This window comes from Poecilia mexicana, unplaced genomic scaffold, assembly GCF_051168715.1.
Source record: "Poecilia mexicana isolate PSO_F unplaced genomic scaffold, ASM5116871v1 scaffold_9, whole genome shotgun sequence".
In the NCBI taxonomy this organism is placed as follows: Eukaryota; Metazoa; Chordata; class Actinopteri; order Cyprinodontiformes; family Poeciliidae; genus Poecilia; species Poecilia mexicana.
In genome coordinates, this window is record NW_028263378.1 from 2,237,336 (window position 1) to 2,255,605 (window position 18,270).

The following is an 18,270-nucleotide window of genomic DNA, read 5'->3' on the forward strand; positions in this document are numbered from 1 at the left end:
GAAATATCAGGATATTTTATATTTCTGCAGATTTCGCCTGCCTGATGGTGCAGTTGACTTTTTCTTTTTTACGTCAGATCCAATTTTTCATTTTAATCTACTGTTTTCTTGCTTTCTTTTCTAAAGTAGAAATTACAAATAGCAGAAAATATTTTCAAAAAGTGGATTTATTTTAATCGTTCCTTGTGTGAGCTGGACGATGGAGAAATGGAGCCACAATAATTTTTGTTTAATTTTATGAGAACAAAGTCATAATATTAGCAGAAGAATCATTTTAATGAGATAAAAGTTTCTTATTGAAAGAACACAAAATCTTACCAAGTGTTTTTGGTTCTACTTTTAGTTTGATGTGCAAATATCTTAGTACACCTAAAATAAGACAAAAGTAACTTTCCAGAATTATACAAGAGCTTGTTTTAGGTTAATAATTCCTTAATGTCGACGTGTCGTCAAGCCCTGTGGCTCCGGGTCCAACAGAAACGCGTCTGGACCTCCATGGGTTGGATCGTTAGGAGATTCATATGTAAGAAGTATTTTTAGATTTGGTCCTGGGAGGGACTCTGCATCCTTCCTGGCTGATAAATCCTAATTACGTCTTTCTCCCTCTGCATGTGGATGTGCAAACATCCACACACAGTTTTTCTGTTATGAAACCACCGTGATGTAGCAAAGGTCTAAAATAAAACCAAAATGATTCCAGCACAGCGATGAGGCACCGAGGTGACTCAGGCTCTCAGGAGTTCATCAGAAATGCAGATTTTGTTTTGCAGTCAGACGTTCCACCCTTTTACGTTTCAGCATCAGTTAATTAAACATTCATCCGATGTTTGTTGAAGAGGAACACAAACAGAGTCTTGTGTGTGTTTGTGTACATTGGCGGTTCCGAGTTGTCTAAACTGGTCTGATGCTGGAGCCGCTGATGTGCTGATAAACTCGGAGTCTCTCTGGAGTTTCTCCCGAGTCAACATGTTGCTCTGACGACAGGCTGCGCCGCTGCAGGCCGTTTTATCCACGACACACTGGACCACTCTGTGACTTCACTGGCATCAAACTCTGCTGGAGGTTTGATGTGAAAAGCAGCAGTGTTTATATTTTCCAATTTAAAGCAGGAAAACTTTCAGCTTCTTTGCTTTATCAGATTTTGTGTTTGTGGAATAATTGTTGGCTAATGTACTAAATACGTCATGAGCACATAAATTTGTTTTATTTTTAGGAATTTTTATGAATCCCTATAAATGTTGAGATAAAGTATTTATCTTAAATGACTTCCTGGTTTGAATTGTGTTGTCCTTCAAAATAAAATACTGAAATTAATTGTGAAAATTGTATTGTCAACACTTTGATGGCTGTTTTAAGAAAACTTATTTATAAATTAATTTGTTGTCTAAACGAGTCTAATAATAGAATTATGTTACTGTTGATTAATGTTAAATACAGTAAAATACTCATCTGTTCTTTGGAGACATTGGTATCTATCTATCTATCTATCTATCTATCTATCTATCTATCTATCTATCTATCTATCTATCTATCTATCTATCTATCTATCTATCTATCTATCTATCTATCTATCTACCAAGATGGCCGCTGCCATTTCTGCAGCTTTACCCTTTAATGCTCTACATATTTAATACTTTAGGAACAGCAGACTAAATATAATTATACTGCTATGTAACTCTTCTGTTATGTTCCAACTCTTTATGTTTATAATAAAAGTTAATGTTGGTGTTCAGATATGCATTCGAACTGCACCAGAATTCACTTCAACCTAACAAAGACCGAGGTTTGGACTCTGGTCCCCCAAAAACAAAACAAACTGGAAACAAACTGGATTTCCTGGCCAAACACACTGGAACTGGATTAAAGTGGAATAAACAGGGCTGGTGTGAAAGCATCATTAGACTCTGTTCTAATCTACTTCAGTTTATTCTTACAGTAAGTAAAGCGTAATATGCCTCTTGACTTGACTGGTCGTAGAACCACATAAACAGAAAACTCCTTCACCTCCTGCGTTGATCTGGACACAAAACCAAACCCAGAATTGAGATTCAGCATCGTTTTGTTTCCAACTCCAGCTTTAATTTACACAAGGTGAATTTGTTGTGTTATCTAACACGTTTACCATAAAATACTCGAGGATGAAACAAATGTCATCATCTCACTCCCACACAGAAGTGAGGCAACAGAGTGAATCAGTGCAGGGAAACAGGCTGGAGTTTACTCAGATATCCGGTTTGATTTCTGCTAGAAATGAACAGACGAGTCAGGTTTGTCCTCTTTTCTCTTCTGTTGCTCTTTAATGAAGAAAAGTCTAATTATTGCAATCTGAGTCAGTAATTTATATAGAGTCAGTTCAGTAAAAATGTATTCTCAAAGCACTTTAGACAGACACACACAACATCCCAACACACACACTGCAGAAACACAACATCTTGCCAAGGATTTTTGGCTTAGTTTCTTGTGCAAATATTTTAGTACATTTGAAATACGCCAAAGCAAACTCATAAGTAACTTTTATTAAGGCTATAGGAGCTTAAGTTTTAAGTCAATATTTGTTTAATATTGATGGGAAAATCTTCTGTTGCTCTTCAGCCAGTCGATAAACGGTCACATTTTCTACATAACGGACCTGTTTGGTTATGTGTTAAGCTGTTATGGTGTTAAAAGAAAAAGCAGGGAACTGCAAACCATCAGCGGAGAACATGTTCATCAGACACGTGTAAATGTGTCTGAATAAATGTTTACATGGTTAAGAAACGTGATAATGTTACGAATATCTTTAAGTTTCATCTTTGGTCATATTTCAGTCCATTTTCTCATCAATATGCGAGAGCTGAAAGCGAAGAGCATTAATCCTCGGCAGAACACCTGTAAGCAGGTAACATCTACTAACACTCACCTGGATTAGCATGATGGTCAGAAAGCCAAAGAAATAACCCGATTTAAGTCAGCGAGCGAGCAGTGGAAAGACGCTGGTTCGGTGACAGTTTAACAAATATTGGAAATATACATATTTTTTGTAAAAGTTACTTTAACTTTCAGTGCAGATAAATGAAAAATGTTCTCAGGTGCAGTCGCAATGTTCTTGTTCTTTGCTGCATCTCATCAACCTCTCATGCTGAGCAAGCATGTGGTGACAGCAGGAAGGAAGCTTCCAGCAAACACGCTGACCCTCAGGTCAACATCTACTGAGCAGGAAATGTTTTGCTGCTTCGCTGTTCAGACATGAACGACGGTGTCGTGTCAGCACAGCGCTGACGTGTCCAAATCGGTTCTCACTGTTGCAGCTGCATGACGAAAACCGTTTTATTCTCAGCCTCTCATGTCACAACATCCATGACGAACTTTTTACTCCTCTACATCAACTGTTGTGTGATTTCTTTGAATTTCATGGGTGGGTTCATTTATGAAGAAAATACTCAACTTCACCGGAAAAACACAAAATCCTACCAAGTATTTCTGGTCTGGTTTTTAGTGCAAATATCCAAGTACACTTGAAATACAGCAAAAATAACTTACAAGTAATATTTCTGCAAGAATTAGGAGCTTGTTGAAAGTCAATAATTCTTTAATAATGGAGGGAAAATCTAGTTTATTTCACTTATAGACATTTTTTCATGATACAAGTGAAATAATTTACTAGTGGAACTGGCTCTTTCTCATCTATTTTAAGGAATTATTGACTTATAACAATCTCCTAATTCACACAGAAAAGTGATTTATAAGTTAGTTTAGTTTTATTTCAGGTGTACTAAGATATTTGCTCTGGAAACTGGACCAAAAGTGTTGTTTGTTTTTAGAAACATCCTGTTTGGCGTTCTGCATTCGCCGGTTTTTCATCCAGGGAACAGGATGGAGAGTTCAGGGTGTGAGGAAGTGTGTACTGCTGGACCAACACACTGAGCTTTCCCTGCTTGGTTCTGGTCCCGTGGAAAACGTCCCACCAGCGCATTCTGTTCTTTTTTTCCTTACGATGACATGGATGAAAATCATCTGCTCATATGAACTGGTAATAGTCGCTCCTCTCCACCATCGTCGCTGCAGTAACGTCACAGGAAAACAGCGTGACGTTTCTGCAGCGGGACTTAGGAGTTTTCCTATTAAATATAAGCTTTTCTTTCTTTAAAGTTAGTCATTGCATGTAGTGTTGAGAAAATAAATTTAAAATAAGCTAGTTTTAAAACTTAACATGTCTTGATTCAAATGGCCTAATTGTGGTTTTGAAATTAGTAATGTATTCTGACTTTTTGACCTTTATGTTACCTGTAGTTTCTGCAGATGGTTTGCTAGGATCGTTTGAACTGCCTTTTGTCTGTGGGAAAACAATACAGGAGAAGTTCCAGCTTTTCACACTCATCTGTGAAAGGCCGTAAACACGGCAGGGGTTTCTGGCTTGAGAGAGGGTCAGAGATAGCTCCTGGTTGGATGAGCAAAGATACGCCTTATTTGAATAAATTAAATACAAGAGGATAAAACTTTCTACACAGAAGTAATAGATCAGATTTGCTCTTGCAATTCTCCAAAAATGTCTTTGCACGTCTTTGCTTTTCTTTCTTTCCTTCTTTCCATTTATGTCAGGTAAATGAATGTATGTCTCCGTTGTTCTGCAGTTTCTGTGTAAGTTTATACATTGTCTTATATTGGATTAAACTCTGTAATTCTGTGACGTCAACACGCATTGTTTGTTTTCCTTGTGGCCACACGTGGCCCGTCGAGAGGACCTGGGATCCAGAGGAAGAGAGAGACAAACTTTTTTCCAAAGTTAACTATTTAGAAATTTCTTCCTTAACAGTAGGAACATTTGTTTATTAATTCACAACTTCCTGTTTCCCTAGGCTTTCATGTAACATGAAATAAAGGCCCATTTCTATAAGCCACTTTTCAAAATCAGAAAGACAACAGAAGAGAGACATATGGGCCGTTTCTCAATACTCAAGAACACAAGTACATTCTTGAGTTCTTGCCAAGTACGTACACGCAAGAACAGCTGAAAGTCCGTTCTTACCGAGTTCACGAGGACGCAGTACGCTAGTTCGCCAATTGGAACAGGGCGTTCTTGATGACGTCACTCAACTTCTGTAAATTTCAATAAATGGTTCAGTTTAACAGGATAATTTCTGTGTTAAACTGAACCATTTAACAATTGGGACTGGACAATTTTATAATTGGGACAAATATTAACAGATATCAAATATACATAATTAAGGAAAAGTAATTTCTAAGTAGAAACACCTTCAAATTAACAGGATTAAGTTTTTTATTACTGATTGAAAAAAGCTTAATAGAAAACAATTTATCACCTCAAATTACTTTTTCAGACTTCTGTTATCAGTGAAGCTTGAATCTTGTTTGTCACCTTCATCAGATTATTTGCTTATAAAATATTTATCTCAAATGAAAAATCATAATAGATGGTGGCCAGCCTGTCATGCAGTTAACTGATTTCTTCCTTATTCTTCAGGTTTGCCAGGGATTCATAAACAGGGAAAGTTAAAACAATTATTTCATATTTAATGTTTTACCAACCTGCATCTGGCCAGAGTTCCTGTCACACAACTGGATGGTTATTTTATAATAACTACTAAACACTTATTAACAAACTTATGTTTCCTTTATCATAATCAAGTATACTCTAGTAAGATACCAGCATTGAAAGAGAAACATAATTTTTGTAGGAATGTCTTTATTAGAATAACAAAAAATAAATAAACAAAAACAAGCAGATAATTAGTCAATAACTCCAGGAAATTCATACTGAGACTGTCAAAAGCAAATATCACCATAATTTAACAGTTTATTTTTCTAAGAAGAGGAGGAAACAGTGAAGAGAACATTGGGAGGACAGGGGATGAAGAGAAGCTCCAGGAGTTTTTGGGAAGCTGGAAGTAAACCTGGAGCTGCAGTCTGCTCACCTGAAGAGCTGCCTGCATAAAACAATGAAAAATAAGAGTTCACTCTCATACATGAAATGATAATCCTAGGGAAATATTTTTTTTTAATCTACAAATTAAAGTATGATTCTCTGATCATGAAGGGACATTGTATTAAAATATTTTTCTTACTACGAATTTAAATGCCCAAAAACAGTTAATTAGCGAATCAAAGTAATTGGTTTTGAAAGTCTGTATCAACACAATTTATAAAATACCAATATTAACTAAATAAATATAAAAAATAAGCTAAGAGAAAATATATTTCCTATTCTGCTACTTGCAGCTAACACTTTATATCTCACTTTCAGCCGCTACAAACAGTTAACAAGCAGCGGAAAACGACAGTGACTTGCTGAAATCAGGCTGCGGTTAGCGGGGAAAACACGTTCCAACCGCCCGTTAACCTGGCAGCTCCTCCGGTCTGTTAGCGGAGCTATGCTACTCCGAAAAACTCCGGAGCAAATATTAAAGTATGAATATTCTGGATGAACTGAGTAGATAGATGAAGCTATAAGGTCTACTTTCTTGCCTAAAAACAAATTTAAATGAGTTTTCGTGGCAATTAATGGCGGTAAAAATGCAATACATTTCTGTACTGACCTTCCATATTTACCGCTGCTGGTGGCGCATTGCATTGTGGGATATCTTGCTGCCTCAAGTCCGCAGAAGGATGCATGGGCTCTTTGCGCCTAAGGCGTTGACGTCACATCTCCAGGAGCTAATGCGGCTCACTTTTTCCCGCTTTGAGTTACCATGACTGGTAGAAAAGACTAAGTCGTATTTCAGATGCAAGAAAAACAATACTATTAACATTGTTGTCTTCCTAATATAATGGGCTTTTAAGTTTTCGTTAATTTCCAAGCGATCCTGAATTAAGAAGATGGCTTGTAAATATCTGTCGCTACCAGCTAACGCCGCACAGCAAAGTTTGCAGCCTTCACTTCACTCCGGATCAGCCTAAAACTACCGGGGATACGGATGGTAAATAAAGGAGCCTCCCTGAGTTATTTCCATGGAATCACTTCTATATTCAGCCTGAAAGAGTTTATGGGAACGAGAGAGCAGACCAGAACCAGACAGCCGAGCAAATGATCCGCCTGTACATCCTGCTGTAAACACCGTCCTATCTGAGCTCTCCACAAGAAACATGCAAAGGTAATAAAACGAAATAACACGGAGACATGAAGCAACACGGTCATATTTTTCTAAAAGCAGCAACTTTGAACCTGAACAGCTGAACCAGATCTCTGACACCAGAGCTGCGCTACTGTTAAGCTATGAGGCTTGTTGAGCTTCGTCAGGCTTCGGAAGCTAAAAGCCCGAACCGTAACCTCCCCGTTAGTCTGTGACACTAACGACAATAAACACATAATATACCAGAAAATAAGATAAATACATTGTCCGTTAGAATGTTTAGATACTTAAATAGCACATTTTACAAGAACAATGTCCGAGAATATCGCCTACTAGCATAAGCTAACATTAATGTTAGCCACAAAGTTTAAGTAAAACTCACCTTCGTGTCAGTGAATGTATAACGAGGCGAACATCTTAAAACCTTTCTCCAGCTGACTTGTTGGGGCTTCGGATCGATGTACAAACCTTGGCCAAGCACTGCAAGTGTAACATAGTTAAAATGGTTGAGGTTAAATCCTGCTAAAATGCACCATCTGCTGGTAAAAAGTTGTATTGCATTCACCCTAGAAAGAGCGAGGTATTATGGGTAATCCTCAGAGCCATGAGGATCACTGACGAGGTAACGTGTCTCTGTCATGTGTTAAAGAAATATTATTAATGCATTTTGTGAAGTGCGTTTGTGGTTGTCGTTTTTGCATATTGTTGAAATATGTTCGGTCTGGGTCACGCTAGTTCTGTTATTATGTCGTTTTTGTCGTGTTTGAGAATGTTTAGTTCGTGGGAAAGTGCAGTGGGAATTTCCCACGTGGTAACATTATGGCTCCTCCTTGCAGGAGCTTGTTTTATGCCAGAGACTGACCTTACCTCCATGCCCGTTCTGTGAAATGCAGGTATGTTTTACCAAATCTCCTGTAGCAGATGGTTAGCATGACACTGAGTTTTATATTAACAGTTTTATACAATGATGTGGTTAATTTATGTTTCTGCACTGTTCTAAAATGCAAGGTTATATAAACTAAAACATAAAAATGGCATCCAGTAAATAAAATGTCAGCATTTTATTTTATTTTTCAGAACATTTTAATTAGTTACTTTATTTTCTCTAAAAAGGAGACTCACTGGTTGTCCTTTTATTGTAAAACAAAATCCACTATACGATCACTGTAATTTTAAATTATTTTATTGTGGTTATTGTATTATGGGTAATCCTCAGAGCCATGAGGATCACTGACGAGGAGCTTGTTTTATGCCAGAGACTGACCTTACCTCCATGCCCGTTCTGTGAAATGCAGATGGAGAATTAAAGAAACAGCTGATGCCAACTTGAGCAGCTCCTTGTCGTTCATTACCACACCGATAGAAGCCACCAAAACCACATAGGCCACAATGGTGCCGTGACCCGGATAGAACTACATCGGACCGGGCTGGTGACTTCTGATCCTCACGTCGCTGGAGCTCCACTGTGTCATCTGAATTTGCAACGGAAGTCTAAGTAGCGCATCTGAGTGTGTTTGTACATCTTTGTGAAAGGACATTTCTTTTGAATGCTCTTGGACTTTTGTCAAAATGAGTTTCAGTAATTTTGGACAATCAAATGTGACTCCACTCTGTATTGGCAGAGGTAGAGGGTTCTCTAACACCCCTGTTCCATTTTCATTGGGTAGTCCATCACTTGATGTACATACTGTAAATGACTCATTGGTGACTGGGGAAACTGTTACACCCAGTGGTCAGACCTGTCCTACTATTCAACCTCCTCAGTGTTCTAGCACATCTATCCAAGATTCTCATGTTGATAAAGCTGGGCTAGTGGATCAGATGAGCACTATTGTCCAACAAATAGGGCAACAGCTGGCTGATAGTGTTATGGCACACCTGAACTCAAGCAGCCCAAGTGGAACTGTAATTGAAACAACTCGAAATGAGAACCATCAAGTCCCATGCGGCTCACTGGATCTTTCTCAGGTCCAACTCGTCTCCAGAAGCCAGGTGAAGGAACCACCTATTTTTAAGGGGGAGAGTTCTGATACGGTTACAGTTGATGAATGGGAGGACTCGATGAAAAATTACATAAAAAAGAGTGGTGTGCAGCAAGAACACCAGGCTGAGGAGATCCTTATCCATCTTAGAGGCAGAGCGAGGGATGTTGTGAGGTGTGGAATACGCAACTGTGGAATTGATGTTCAGCGTAATCCACAAGCCATCTATTCGCTTCTGCGCAAACATTTTGGGTCTGATCAGTGCTCTCCCGTACCACTTGCTGATTTTTACTCCACCCGGCCAAGAGAGAACGAGGATCCATTCGAATATTGGCTAAGATTGAATGGAGCAGCTGATGTTGCTGCTAACCGACTTAAAGAACAGGGTAAGACCTTTGACAATCCAAGTGTTGAAGTCACTCGCATGTTCATCAGATACTGTCCATGTAAAGATTTAGCTCTCACCTTCAGATCCAAGACCATAGAAAAATGGTCGGCACAAGATGTTCAGGAAGTGTTGGATGAGTATCATATGGAAAAGGGACTGCGGTCTGCTGAGAAAGAAAGCAGAATCAGTGTGAACCGAGCAGAAGTGGCCTGCACAGCGCCCACATCTGTTCAAAAGCAGGAACTGCAACAATGTGTGGCCCCAGACAATTCCACAATGGAAAGACTGATTGGCATGTTGGAGAAAGTGCTACTTCAAGCCCAGTGCAACTCCCAGTCCAGCAGAAGGCAACCTGTTAAAAACCGTTTGCCGACTATTAAAGGACTGAATGACATACCATGTTCTGTGTGTAATGATAATTCTCACACTGCACGTATGCACTGCCGACAGAACAATCTGTGCTTCTTCTGTCATCTTCCTGGCCATTCAAGTCGAAACTGCAGTCAGAGAGATCAGCTACCTTCCCACAACCAACAGGAAAACTGAAAGATCTGCGTGGAGGGGAGGACAGCGCAGATCCTCTTAGTGACACTCCCACCTTGGATTCTTCTGATGATGACTGTGAGACTCTGTACATTAATTACAGCAGCAAGGTTCCACCACAAAAGACACTGATTGTGCAAGCCCCTCAGAGACTTTCTAAGACTGACAGCTTGTTCTACACGGATGTGACTGTTGGAGGCACACATTCCCTCAAAGCCTTGGTTGACAGTGGATCAATGGCATGCACCATGAGTGAGGAAGCAGAAGCAAAACTTTCAAACTATCTCACGAACCTGGATAAGAAACCAGCCGCTGATTTTGTTATTGTTGGATGTGGAGGTCATGTCGTCACACCTTCTGCATTGTATGAACTCACTCTAACAGTTTTTGGCTTTAATGTCATGATCCCTGTTCTAGTGGTTCCGGGCCAATCTGATGAAATGATATTGGGCAGTAATGCTATCAGATGGCTGATTTCACGAATGAAAGTCTCTTTTGATGAGACAACTGACTGTTCCTCTCAGAGAGACATTCACAAAGACAATTTGCCCTGTTTAATGTCTCTGCTGTCAGACTCGATGTCCTGTGACCCAGGCATGAAACCCATCAAAGTGGGCACAGCCAAACTCAAAAGGTCTGTTACTCTCCAGCCCCTAACTGAACATTTAGTTTGGGCCAAACTGCCTACATCTGATGTTTCTTTAGTTGGATGTTCAGTCATCATTGAACCAACTCAGTCCAAGTGCAGACCCAGACAAATCCTAGTGGGGAGAGTTGTAGCATCATTGTATGCTGATGGTTGTGTTCCTGTCAAGATTGTAAATCCAACTGAAAAACTTCTCACTCTGAGAAGAAATGCAAAAGTTGCCGATGTGTCCACTTGTGTTTCTGTACATGACTTCACCAAACCTGAGTGCATCCAATCCAACACACAGTACACCAAAGACCCTGTAGAAACACCAGTAACTGACGAGGAGATGTCTCACATTCTGAGTGACATTGGACTCCAGGACTTGGACTTCTCATCTTGTGAAGTCTCCCTTGAGTGGAAAAATAAGTTACTGCAAATAATTCAGCAGTATGAATACATCTTTTCTCGGCATAAAATGGACTGTGGGGATGCTACAGATTTTGTGCACAGAATACGTCTGGTGGATGACAAGCCCTTTAGGCTACCATACAGGCGTGTTCCGCCTTGTCATTATGAAAAACTGCGCACTGCTCTGAGTGAAATGGAGGAGTTGGGAATTATTCGTAAATCACAAAGCGAATACTCCTCTCCTCTGGTTCTGGTTGTGAAGCCGAATGGAGATCTCCGTATCTGCAATGATTTCAGATGGTTGAATGCGCGAACCGTTAAAGACGCGCATCCATTGCCTCATCAAACAGATGCCCTCGCTGCACTTGGTGGGAATGTATTCTTTTCCACCATGGACCTGACTTCAGGGTTCTATAATGTGAGACTACACGAGGATGACAAAAGGTTTACTGCCTTTTCGTCTCCTTTTGGCCTTCATGAGTACAATAGGATGCCTCAAGGCTTGACCAACAGCCCCGCAACTTTTATGCGGATGATGATGTCTATTTTTGGGGACCAAAATTTCACTAGCTTGCTATGTTATTTGGATGACCTGATGGTCTTTGCCCCATCTGAACAGGTTGCGCTTGATCGGCTCCAGATGGTTTTCTCTCGTCTGGCTGCAAATAACTTAAAACTGTCTCCCAAAAAGTGTCACTTCCTTCGTAGGTCAGTGAAATTTTTGGGTCATGTGATAAGTGAGGATGGTGTAAGCACTGATCCTAGTAAAGTTCAGGCTATCAGTGAGGTACAGGAAACTGATCTTATGGAGCCTGATGGTGAGACACCATGTGCCAGGAAAATTAGATCCTTTCTTGGGATGGTCCTTTATTATCATCACTTTATTGGGAAGTGCTCCGTTAAAGCTAAACCACTCTTTAGCCTTGTAGCTGAGCCACGAGTGACAAACAAAAAGGGGCGAGGCAACAAACCCAAATTTAAAAAGGGTCGGGTTAAACTGTCCCCATCTGACTGGACTGATGAGTGCAAGGAAGCATTTAAAACTTTGAAAAATGAGTTGATAAGTGGTGTTACCTTGGCTCATCCAGATTTTAATGCTCCATTCATCCTTGCAGTTGATGCCTCTTTTGATGGCATTGGAGCTGTTTTGTCACAGCTTCCTCCTGATGGAAAGGTGGCTAGACCGGTGGCTTTTGCCAGTAGGACTCTCTCACGCTCTCAGCTAAACTATCCAGCACATCGCTTGGAATTTCTTGCTCTGAAATGGGCAATCTGTGACAAGTTTAGCCACTGGCTTAAAGGGCGTCATTTCACAGTCTGGACAGACAACAACCCATTAACGTACATACTAACCAAACCAAGGTTAGATGCGTGTGAACAGCGGTGGGTGTCCAGGCTCGCTCCCTATAGTTTTGATCTGAACTATGTTCCTGGTAGCAAAAATGTTGTCGCTGATGCCTTGAGTAGAGAACCATTTGTTCAGTCATGCATGAGCCATCGCATTGTAACTGAACCATATACCGCACTACTTAACCAGGTGAACGGTGTGGTGGAGAAAACGGTCCAAGACGCGTTTCGTTGTACGACCAACTGTCAGTTGGTTGTTGAATGCACAGATGACGATGCTGAGGTGCCCTCACCAACTTCCCAGACATCATTAACATCACAAGATGTGTCAGCTGTTCTTGAGGCACATGAGTCTGGAGGTTTCAGTCAGATGAGAGCCACTGATCCAGCTGTCTTGCAACTCAGTGACACTGATCAATCTGCCTTGCTGCCAAAGAGTGAACTTGCTAATTTACAAGGTCAGGATGGTGTGCTGGGCAGACTTTTCTATTATATGCAGCGTCACAGGAGACCCACCAGACGTGAACGAGCAAGTGAGTCACCTGGTGTTTTAAACCTGCTGAGACATTGGCCTAAGCTTGTCATTAAAGATGGCCTGATATACAGAGTTAAGAAAGACAAACAAATGAACATGACAACTCAACAGTTTCTTGTCCCTGACTCTTTAAAAGCCAAAGTCCTCCAAGGAGTGCACGACTCAGCTGGTCATCAGGGCCAGGCCCGCACACTGTCTCTCGCCAGACAGAGGTTCTTTTGGATTGGGATGGAACGTGACATCATTAACCATGTCAAGTGTTGCTTTCGATGTGTGGTTGGCAAAACTCCAGAACCTAATGACAGAGCTCCCCTTGAAAGTATTCAGACCTCTGAGCCAATGGAACTGGTCTGTATTGACTTTTGGACAGCTGAGCTCTCAGATAAGCGTAGTGTGGATGTCCTAGTTGTAACAGACCACTTTTCCAAGATGGCACATGCGTTTCCATGCAAGAATCAGTCAGCCAAACAAGTTGCTCGTCGTCTGTGGGATGACTTCTTTTGCATATATGGATTTCCTAAACGCATTCATTCAGATCAAGGAGCAAATTTCGAAAGTCTTCTCATCAAAGAACTTCTGGAAATGGCTGGCATACAAAAATCTCACACTACACCATACCACCCGATGGGGAATGGCATCGTTGAACGCTACAATAGAACCTTAGGAAACATGATACGTGCACTTCCTCCCCAGTCCAAGGCAAGATGGCCTCAGATGCTCAAAATGCTAACATTCTGCTACAATTGCACTGAGCATGAAACAACTGGATTTGCACCGTTTTTCCTTATGTTCGGCAGGATCCCGCGCCTGCCCATTGATGTGGTTTTCCAGCACGCTCTGTCAAATGGCCCAGTTGTAGACCATCATGAGTTTGTCTCCCGCCTCAAACATGACCTCTCTGTGGCTGCCCGCACTGCCCGACAAAACAGTTCATCAGAACAAGCCCATCAAGCAATGTACTACAACCGCAAGGCTAAAGGTTCTCCTCTCGATGTGGGTGACAGAGTTTTGGTTGCTAATCGTGGTGAGCGAGGGAAGAGGAAGATTGCAGACAAATGGGAATCAACGGTATATGAAGTGGTGTCTGTGAAGCCTGATATCAATGTGTATTGCATCAGAGACCCTGTCACATCAAGGACAAAGGTTCTCCACAGAAATCTTCTCCTCCCTGTCAACTTTCTTACTGCTGCTGCCGTTTCTGATGATGTGGACAATTCCTCTTGCCCTTCCACAGCAGGAAGTGGACCTTCTCACCCTGTTGTGCCTGATGAGGTACAGGACAATGAAACTAAAACTGTGAACTGGCTTTTGCAGATGGACAGAAATGGTTGTATGGATGAAGTTGTTGTAAATCACCCTGACTGTGCTTCTGACATTTCAGTATGTGGTTCTTCAGTAGACATTGTGTCTCCTGTCTCAAGTGATGTGACCAAGGATTTGCCTGAACCTCATCTCCCTGAATCTGTTGCACTGTCAAGCTCTCCTGAACCAGTTTCCAACCTTACAACTGCGGCTGTCCACTCTGAGCTCATTCAGCATGATCTTTCAGCTGAACATAGTATTGACACAAAACTGGACTTGCCCGCAACTGATGTTATTTGCACTCAGCCTTCTCGGCTATGCACTAGGTCGGGTAGGCCTGTTAAGCCTCCGGCCAGACTTATATGTGAAATGAATGAACAGGTTGTGGATGATTCAATGTCGACTGTGGACTCTCTGTTTTCCTTTGTAAAGACAATGTTTGCTGGGTAGATTTGTGTTAATTCAAAGTTTTTTGTTTTTTGTTTTTTTTTTCTCGGTGATTGCCTTATAGAGCAACGGTTGAATATCAAAAGGTGTAAATGGCATCTTTTGGGTCTGTGTTGGTGAGAGTATTGGCCACACTCTTGCTAGCATTATTCCTTAGGGGAAGTTTTGAACTGATGTGACAACTATGTGCTCTCTTTATCGCACTTTTATTTTAGTGCTGTGTGTGCTTGTTTGATGCAACCCCATTTTAGCAGAATTTAAGGGGGGTGTATGTAACATAGTTAAAATGGTTGAGGTTAAATCCTGCTAAAATGCACCATCTGCTGGTAAAAAGTTGTATTGCATTCACCCTAGAAAGAGCGAGGTATTATGGGTAATCCTCAGAGCCATGAGGATCACTGACGAGGTAACGTGTCTCTGTCATGTGTTAAAGAAATATTATTAATGCATTTTGTGAAGTGCGTTTGTGGTTGTCGTTTTTGCATATTGTTGAAATATGTTCGGTCTGGGTCACGCTAGTTCTGTTATTATGTCGTTTTTGTCGTGTTTGAGAATGTTTAGTTCGTGGGAAAGTGCAGTGGGAATTTCCCACGTGGTAACATTATGGCTCCTCCTTGCAGGAGCTTGTTTTATGCCAGAGACTGACCTTACCTCCATGCCCGTTCTGTGAAATGCAGGTATGTTTTACCAAATCTCCTGTAGCAGATGGTTAGCATGACACTGAGTTTTATATTAACAGTTTTATACAATGATGTGGTTAATTTATGTTTCTGCACTGTTCTAAAATGCAAGGTTATATAAACTAAAACATAAAAATGGCATCCAGTAAATAAAATGTCAGCATTTTATTTTATTTTTCAGAACATTTTAATTAGTTACTTTATTTTCTCTAAAAAGGAGACTCACTGGTTGTCCTTTTATTGTAAAACAAAATCCACTATACGATCACTGTAATTTTAAATTATTTTATTGTGGTTATTGTATTATGGGTAATCCTCAGAGCCATGAGGATCACTGACGAGGAGCTTGTTTTATGCCAGAGACTGACCTTACCTCCATGCCCGTTCTGTGAAATGCAGATGGAGAATTAAAGAAACAGCTGATGCCAACTTGAGCAGCTCCTTGTCGTTCATTACCACACCGATAGAAGCCACCAAAACCACATAGGCCACACAAGCACCTAATGTAAATGATATTTGTATTGGATCGGAAACAATCGAGCCGCTTTACCCCGAACGCGGAAGCTGAGGTGCAAAGAGCCCATTGATCCATCCTTGATAAAATGGGCGGAGCAAGAACACATCCGGGTACTTTGAGCGTTCTTGCCTGGATGTGGAACAGTACTTGGGCCGCCGTCAATGACGTTTCACGAGGGCACGAGAACACAAGTACAGACAAGAACGCATATTGAGAAACGGCCATGGACACCCTTCTGTCAAATTTTAATCGGAGTTTGATGGATTAAACGATATCAAACGATAAGACACGATCAGAAAGCCTCATGCTGAACCGATCCTCCCCACAACCATCCTCCAACGTTTGTTTATCAAGTCAGAGTTTTAACATGAAAGAAAAACACGGAGTACATCCGGTAAGATTGTTGCTTTATAAGTCACTATTAAAACAGGCTAACCTAAATGGCTGCAAATGCAACCGTTGCTGAAAATTAATCAAACTCATGTGAAGCACCGCCTCACTGGGAGGGAATCGAAAGGCTAACATGCCAATCAGGTGCAAGTTGGGCGGGTTAAAGTAAGAGAAATCAGATGCTGCATTCAAAGCATGAAGAAGACCAGCAAGCAAAACATTCACAGAGTGGATGTAGTAGAATATCAGAGTACAGGAGATACAGGATAGAAGATTTGACTGAATCAAGATCTGCTCCTCTCTTCTTCTGCAGAAGTTCAGACTGGGAAGCTAACTGGCAACTTGCTAGCCAAGTATGTGGAGCAGGAAAATAGGTTGTAGTTACTTAAATTTATGCAAACCAAATGCCTCAAAAGATTCAATTACTGCAACATGTAAAAGACAAGTGTAGCTACATTGTGTGATTTTGGCAAACAATATTCTTTTAGTCATCCAAGATATTATTCAATGCAAAATGTATTTTACTTTCTGCTTACAGCAGCAGCAGCGTGTATTTACTACACAGATTAAAGATGCATGGTGTCGTTACTTGACATAGTGGTTCTGTTGAAAACTTTTCGGTTTGCTTGAGTAGAAATGGAGTCTGTGTATGATAAAATGTTAAACGTTTACCACCCAAAATCCTCACTACTTTCAAATAGTTCACTTTGTATTTTATTCTAGTTGTTGCAGACTCAACTTAAATAGATTAACTTATATGGCGTCTTTTTTAAATCCAAAAGTTCCTGCCGCTTGTTTAAGATGAGAACAAACAACAAGTTGTTGAGAATGAAGTGATGTTCACTTGAACTCTTTAATTAAGCAGAATGTTTTATTTTACAGTGAGGAAGGCCGGAGCTTTAATGGGCTTTTAAGTTTTCGTTAATGCCTTCAGCAGACGGCTGAAGGCATCTGACCCACTTCAAACTCAGTACCTGTTTGCTCTACGGCAAAAATGTGGTAAGATTAAATTTAATCGGCTAAAGAAAGTCAGACGGTTCATTACGTGAGAATGTTTGTTCAGATCTTGGTGGTCATTTCCATAGTATGGTTACTAATTAACAGTTGATTCTTTTGTGTCTAGATACAATCTAATCATTCAGGTCACAATTGAAGTTTAATCGTCAGGATTCTGCAAATTGAATATTTTCATAGAATATTTCAATCGTTCTTTTCATACAGTCTAAGCTCCCTGAACAGGATACATTACCTTTCTGTGAACTATAATTTTGATTGCTTTGAGTATTATGATATTTTATTTAATCTGACTGATGTGATCTTCTTGAACGCATACTGATGCTTCACATTGATCATTTATAAGCTTATCAATTACAAGACATGTACTGTCTGTTAGTGAACATTAGTGAACAGAGAGCATCAAAAGCTGTAGATAATTTTAAAGGTAACAAAACAATTTACCATGTTGGAGCAACTCTTGGAGCCTGGCTGTGCACTGTAAAAAACTTTAAACTTTGGGAAAAACTGAAAGATAAAAATGAGCAGCAGCCTCACCTGGGCCTGTTTAATCCCCGTCACATATCCTTAAGAAATACATTTACAGATGAGGAACTTTTACTGAAATGTATCCCACTAGCAGGTGTTACAGAAAATAATCTATAAGTTTCAAATGTATTTAAACCAACCTTTACTATTTTGGAGAAAGCATGAAGCACTGAGAAGATCAGTGTTGATTCAACAACAAGAAAAAGACTGAAGGAAAGTAGAATTCACAATGATGAGAGGACAAATTCTGGAAAGGGATCGATGTTAGAGTTTGTCTCTCACTTTAACTGCAGAAACCTAAAAGTTAAATCTGAGTAAAGAAATACATGTACAAATGAGAAACTTTTACTGAAATGTATCCCACTAGCAGGTGTTCCAGAAAAGTATCTCTGAGTTTAAAATTTCAGCGACTGTTTTCGGAACGGCTGAAGGAAATTACAAACTCAGTCAGCACTGACTAGTCGTGCTGCCATAAATATTGCAGTAAAACA